This window comes from Tamandua tetradactyla, chromosome 5, assembly GCF_023851605.1.
Source record: "Tamandua tetradactyla isolate mTamTet1 chromosome 5, mTamTet1.pri, whole genome shotgun sequence".
Taxonomy (NCBI): Eukaryota; Metazoa; Chordata; class Mammalia; order Pilosa; family Myrmecophagidae; genus Tamandua; species Tamandua tetradactyla.
Window position 1 is genome coordinate 28,629,889 of NC_135331.1, and position 6,723 is coordinate 28,636,611.

The window sequence follows — 6,723 nt, forward strand, 5'->3', positions numbered from 1 at the left end:
ATGTGCCTTCCCACCTGGCAGAGGAACCCTGGATGCCATCGGCCTTTCTTGAGTCAAGGTGTGCTCTCGTTGATGCCTTATTTTGGACATTTTTATGTCCTTCGAACTGTAAACTTGCAACTTAATGAATCCCCTTTTGTAAAAGCCGTTCCGTTTCTGGGAGATTGCATTCCAGCAGCTTTAGCAAGCCAAATCACACAGAAATATTTTTTTGTGAGGGACAAAAGTTGTTCTGCCCTTTTGCAGAACAATTTTAACTGTGATTCTTTAACTTTAGTTGTAATGGTAGAATATTTCCATGGAGCCATTCTCAGGCCGTTTCCCTCCTGATTCTTAATCATATTGAGACCAGACTGTGTTACAGAAATCAACCTTTTTCTCAAAGACTCAACGAAAATCTCCCCGATTTTTCAATACGCCTGAAAGGTTTTCATTTTGAAGAATTCCCATAATCAATAACTAGGAACACTTGACCGAAACAAATGCAGTAGGACATCCACTAACAACTAACTGATTTAAACAGACACTTAACACATTATTTTAAAGTAATGCGTCAATTAAAAACTAGACTGGACACACCAACTAACAATTAAACAGGCATTAAATGCTCAGTATGCTGATTAGGAATTAAGCAAGCATTAAACACTTACTATCCCAGGTAACACACCAGCTAGCAGTTAGGCTACTTAATTTAATTGCACACCAGTTAATTGTTGGATAACTTGTTTTCCAGGAGTAGATTCAACAGACAAGCACAGCCCCAAATCTGTCTCCCTGAGTCTAGGGGATACAAGGTTTTTATGGATTCAAACAGGGGAGCTGGAGAGGTTACCATTACAGTAGTAAATATACACAAGGCTGAGACTAGGCTAAAATGACCATTACAGTGGTAAGTATAAACGTGGGTAAGACTAGTGAGTATAAACAAGATTGAGGCTAGCTGAGTTTCAGTAACTTCAGGTATTGGTGTTAATTTTTAGCTATTCTATAATAAAGAAACCAAAAAAAACCCCATCCATATGTTGATTCAGTAATCAAAATCATTTGTCAATTCTCAACTTCTTGGTTATCATCTGTCTGGGTGAGTAGGTCATCGGTACGAGTGGATCAGGAAGTTAGCTCTGTGGTTCGAATCCCCTGGACTTGGACTTCAGCCTGGGTCAGCTTCTGGAATGTTCCCCCTTGCTCCAACCTCTCCACCTTCTGTTTTCTGGGCACCCTGCTTTATGGGGTTGGACGCCCTGACCTGTGCTTGCCTGTTGAGCCTGCTCCTGGAAAATAATTGTCATCCAACAATTAATTTGTATTTCATGAAATTGAGTAGTCCTTTTTAATTGTTAACTGGTGTATCACTTAGGTATAGTGAGTGTTTGTTAATTGGTTAATTAATGACTAGTTATTAATTGTGTGTTACTTTAATATACGGTGTTAAGTGTCCATTTAAATTTGTTCATTGGTGTGCTACTGCATTTGTATTGTTCAAGTGTTTCAATTGGTCATGGGTTACGGAAATTCTTTAAAATGGGAAATTCTAATTCTACTAGCATTCCTGAATACAGAACTATACTAGTTGGAAACTGATCTGTACCCCAGAATAGCTACTTTTCTTTCAATCCTGATTCAATCTTGTGGGTCCAGATCTATTGTTTAGGGTGGCCCCTTTGACTAGATTGTTTCCATGGAGATTGACCAACTCAATTGTGGGCCTGACCTTTTGATTAGGTTGTTTCCACAGAGCTGTGACTCTTCCCATTCAAGGTAGGTCTTGATTAGTTTACTGGAGTCCTTTAAAAGAGGCAACATTTTGGAGAAAGCTCAGAGCTGACAGAGACACAGACATCTGGACACGCTGGCAGTGCCAACAGAGAGTGCAGATACCTAGACATGGGCGTTTGGAGAGGCAGAGCCCAGCAGACGTCGCCATGTGCCTTCCCATAAGATGCTAACAAGCCAGAACCCAGAGTTGGGTCCCGGAGGAGCTAAGTGAAGGCCCACAGATGCTTAGAAAGGAAACCACTGGCATCAGAAGCTGAAAACAACAGTGCTAGGAACAAGGACCAGCAGATGCCAGCCATATGCCTTGCCAGATTGGCCTGCTTTGAGTCAAGGTATCTTTTCTGTATGCCTTATTTTGGATATTTTTAAGGCCTTAGAACTATAAACTTCTAACTTAATAAATCCCCTATATAAAAGCCAGCTCATTTCTGGTATATTGTGTTCCAGCAGCATTAGCAAACTAAAACAAGACCTTTGGGCTGTATTTTGAAAAATTAAAAGCCCCCCCCCCCCAAAAAAAAGCCAAGCTTATTTCTATAAAAGAGTCTGGTCCCAATATGATTTACAATCAGGAGAGAAATGGCCTACGAATGGCCTTTTAGGAAAGAAATGCTGTGTTCTGCAAGAGAAAGCAGAAATGGGATGAGAAGAGGTAGTAATTGAGGAGTTAGGATTGAGCAGATAATTATGACTGCTGAATCATTATATGGATTTTCTTTCTTTTCTTTTTTTTTTTTTTTTTTTAACCTTTCCAGTCTATTAGAATAGCCAGAAGGAAATACCTGAAATTGCTGAACTGTAAGCCAGTTGCCTGGATATTTCATAATGCTGATATAACTACAGAGCATTTATCCTGTGACCTTGTGACTGTAAAATCCTTGCTCCTGAGACCCCGTTATCTGGTTTGCCATCTTTGGAATCTTCCATCACAATGTACGGAGGAACTGGGAACTAGCCCGTGGCGTGTTCTTGTAATGCCAACTCCTCTCCTTTACATGTGTGTACTGTGGCTGCTCATACCTGCCGGTGAGATGCTATCAGTTCCACTTTCTGGCTTGAAGCCTTAAACAAATTCTGGGCAGCGAGGCCATCTGGTCTCCTACCCCTTTCCCTCTTTGAAGCCAGATGTCATGGAGAGGTTGCGGTGTGCACCGGGCAGGGAAGTCATGGCTTCTGTTCAGATCAGGAGGCAGTAGGGAGGACCGCAGGCCCGTCCCCGGAGGGCAGTTTGGAGGTGCTTCGGGTTGGAGAGTGGAGGTGGGGTTTGGGGGTGGCAGCCTGACCCCACTGTCCCACTGTGGCTTTATAGAACCCCAGCTGTCCCTCTCTGGGCTGGGTCCTCGAGGTCTCAGTTCTGCTGTCCTCCTCCCCCGCCCCCGCCTCTGGGAAGGACCCCAGCCCCCTCTGGGCACATGTGGGCAGCCAGGCCACTCCTGAGGGGCCAGTCCTGGGGACACTGGACAAGCCCATCCCTGTTCTCTGGGGGCTGCCCATTCGGTGTGGGAGCAGGGCAGAGTCCACATGGGCAGGGGGGCTGGCTGGGCAGGTCCAGCCATGGGCGGCACCCGGCAGGCATGCGGCCATGTCCACCACATTCAAAGCCGCCCCTCCTGAGCGTTGGGGACACACCGGCAGTCAGTGCCTTGTCTTCTCTTTCGCCCCACGGAAGCACACAGGCAGGTGGAGACAGGTTCATGGCAGATGGAAGGGGGAAACTCAACCAGAGGCTGCACCCAGGTCCCCCTTCCCGGGGACCCACGTGGAGAGACAATCAGCCCAGCCTGGGAGGGGGACAGCGAGGCCAGGGCCTTCCCCAGAGGTGCCGCGAACAGGGTGGGGGTGGGAGCCGGCTCCTGGGGAGGGCACCACCCTAGTCTGCGTGAGGTGGGAGCTGTGCAGACCCCTCCCCCAAGCTGAGGTGTCCCCAGGATCATCTCAGACGCGTTGCTGGCCCTGGATGGCCTCAAGCGGACTGGGGGCGGGGGTTGCAGCTGGGTGGAGGCCAGTATCGTTGAGTGTCCATGCTCAGTACTGTGCATCCTCCGACCTTCTGCCCGCACCAGGGTATATGGGCCCCCAGCACCTGTCCTGGGTGGCCTCTGGGACTCTGCAGGGACCTGAGAGCCTCCTGTCGAGTCCACGGCGACCTACATGGCAGGACCTGAACTGCTCCCACCCCAGATGCGTGGAGGCCCTGTTCCCTGCTGCCCAAACTCCAGAGCTTGGAATCAGGTTGATGCAGGTGGAATCGGTGCATTAAAACGTGGCCCTACTCGAGTGGCGCCCGGTCCTGAATCCAATATGTCTGTGCCTTTATAAGAAGAGGGGATTTGTGCACAGATAGATAGACAGACAGACAGAGGGGAAGACATCATGACATGGGAATCGCCGGCAAAAGTCGCAGCCCGATGCACGACAGTGCCTTGTGGTTGTATGAAGCCACCAGGACACGGGGATGCCCCCCCACCCCCACCCCAGATGGAGACTCCAAGCCTTTTCTGTCCTAGGGAAGAAAGCCATGTCCGCGCCCCCCCCCCCGCCCCCAGCGGGGCAGGCAGGACCCACCCTCCACGGGGGCACCCCTTGAGTCAGCCTCCACCTTTCCGAGGGGGCGCTCAGTCACCCCAGGGGCTCCCTTGCGGGCCTGCAGGGAGCCGGGTGTCCTGCAGCTTCTTGGCAGCTTGTGCCCATGTGCCCGGTGTGCGCCTGCCTTGTGCTGAGCCACGTCCCGTCTCAGGTGCCACTACACCCAGTTTGACAAGGAGAGATTGAGGGCGGAGGGTATCCAAGCACCCCGTGGGGCATGGGCAGCCACCCACAGCGGGAGCTGCCTGACTTCCCCGAGGAAGCAGCTATTCTCCTGGCCCCTCTGCAGTCCGTGTGCCAGGATAGAGTGTGGGGCCGCAGCTGTCCCGTGCCACCCTGGCCTGACAGAGCTGGGGCAGCCTCCACGCACTGAACCCCACCTCCTCGGCCGCATCCACTTGTGCACCCCGACTTTGTCCTCTGGGCTGCTTCTCCCCCACCCGCCGCAGGAGCCCCGGGAACTTCGGGCTTGGCCCCTTTTGAGGCCGGTGCTCGCCCTGGGCTCCCACGCTTCTGGTCTCGGACCTGCAGCACCCACCCCCCACCCCCCCGCCGGGGGCTGCCAATCGGACTCCCCCGGAGGCTTCTGGGACCCCTAAGGGCATAGCAGGCCCTGCGGACTGGCCACAAACCCGTCGCTTGGAGGAGCAGGTGGCAGCTCCCGGACTGTTTGCCTCAGATCCTGCAGAGCCCTCCCTCTCCCATGCACCCTGCCTCAGTTTCTCTTTCACAAAGTGTGGCCGGGAAAGCTTCTGTCCCGAAGACTGTTGGGTATCTAGATTACATCTCATTTTACAAGGGAATACTCTGCTGGGAATCTTTCCATCCACGTGCACTGAAGGTGAGTATATAAGGCCATCAGCGTGTGGCAACGTGTGACTGTTTCCACCTAAACACAGGAAACACTCCAGAATATCGCAGGCAGTCTCAACCTCTGGAAATGCGATCATATTTTACTTGCTCTGAGAGACATGTAGATGCATGTGATATTAAACAAATGTGAATGAACTCCTCCGGGAGCAGAGAGAGCAAATATGTCCATGAAACCAGGCACAGAGCAAGCAGAGAAATGGAGCAAGTCACAGAGAGAATGCTGATGCACATAGCCACGCTTTGGGGAGGCAAACAAATATTTCAGGAAATACAGGTAAGAAGCACAGGACAAAATAACCACTTTGACGGCGCCCCGATGGCGTGCTCATGGCTGCAATAAAAACCCATATTTCACTGAGTATCAGTAAAGGCAGGCAAGAGGAGAAATGGAGGGAATTTCGAGGGAGGGTGGTGACGGGCAGCCGTGCCGCATATCGAGCAGCGAAAATGAGTGTGCAATTGGTGAGGCACAAATCCTCCACCGGGAGCCTGGGCTGGCAACATGGCAGCCCCTTTGTGCTCTGAGGTCATCTGCTTCCTATCCTGCTGACTCACCCCAACCTGCAGGAGTGATGAGCCCTCTTGGACCCAACTCAGCGTCCTGAGCTAGAGGACCCCCTCCCCCCATCTGCCTGGGGGTGCATCCCCCTGCAACCGCCCTCCCAGTGAGCCCTGGCCATTTTCGAGTGAGCACAAGTGGTTGGCCAGCTGCTGCCTCTGGAGGTCCCAGCAGAGACCAGAATCTTGGCCATTGTGGAGCCTGAGAAACTCTATAGGGTTTATCTATTTTCATGTTCAGCCTGGAGGGTGGTGAAGGGACAGCCTCTGTGGGTCCGTGAGTCCGTCTGCTACCGTCCCTCGTCTGTCCCCTGCGAGTGGTTTGCCATCGCTTGGCTGCCCTCAAACGCTTCCCGGAAGCCAAGCCTGCGACTCTGAGCCTTTTCTTTTTTCTGTTTAAATTTTTAATGGTGGAAGCATCTATACGCCGTAACATTTCCCATTTTGACCACTTTCAAGGGTACGATTCATGGGCGTTCCTTACGCTCGCGGTGTGGCGCCACCATCACCAGTATCCGTGCCCAAAACTTTTCCACCACCCCAAACAGAAATGCAGGGCCCATTACGCGGGAACTCCGGGTCCCGGCGCCCATTCCCGCCCCTGGCACCCTGTCATTTCGTCTCCGTCTCTAGAGCCTCCCTCTGGGAGCACGGTGCTTGTGGGAGGCCGGAGGTGGGGGTGGGGGCAGGAAGCTGGGGCCACGGAGAGGAGGGAGGGACCGGTGTGTGTGTGTGTGTACAGCGTGGGGAGAGGCCAGGGACCCTGGAGGCTGGGTCTTCATATCGGAGGGAGCGGGAGCCAGGCATTCCCCCCACCCCCCCACCCCAAGGACTCCTGCCCGCAGGTCCCTTTAACCAAGAGGGGGAGGTGCAGGAGCGCTCTCCCGGGCCGGCCTCGGCAACTGCGGGTCCCAGGCTGTGAACCCCGGC